The sequence below is a fragment of the Gekko japonicus genome, unplaced genomic scaffold, assembly GCF_001447785.1.
Source record: "Gekko japonicus isolate JY-2015 unplaced genomic scaffold, Gekko_japonicus_V1.1 scaffold1235, whole genome shotgun sequence".
NCBI classification, from domain to species: Eukaryota; Metazoa; Chordata; class Lepidosauria; order Squamata; family Gekkonidae; genus Gekko; species Gekko japonicus.
The window spans coordinates 1-299 of record NW_015169210.1 but is presented as its reverse complement, the minus strand read 5'-3'; positions in this window follow the sequence as shown (position 1 = coordinate 299).

Genomic DNA, 299 nt, shown 5'->3' with positions numbered 1-299 from the left:
AGAGCTCTTGACAGAATCTGCTCTTTTTCAAGAACAGCTCTTATCAAAGCTACGGCTTGCCCAAGGTCATCCAGCCAGGTGCAAGTGGAGGAGTGGGGAATCAAACCCAGTTCTCCCAGATTAGAGTCTGCACACTTAACCACTACACCAAACTGGCTGTGATCACACTCTCCTTTAGGTCCGACAGAGGTGTGAATGCCTGACAGATCTAAAGGGCGCAATCAGACAGCAACATTTGGAAAGCATTCTGCAGTCGCTGGCAACCCGTGGTGCTCCGCTACGGAAGCAGAGTTAAAAGA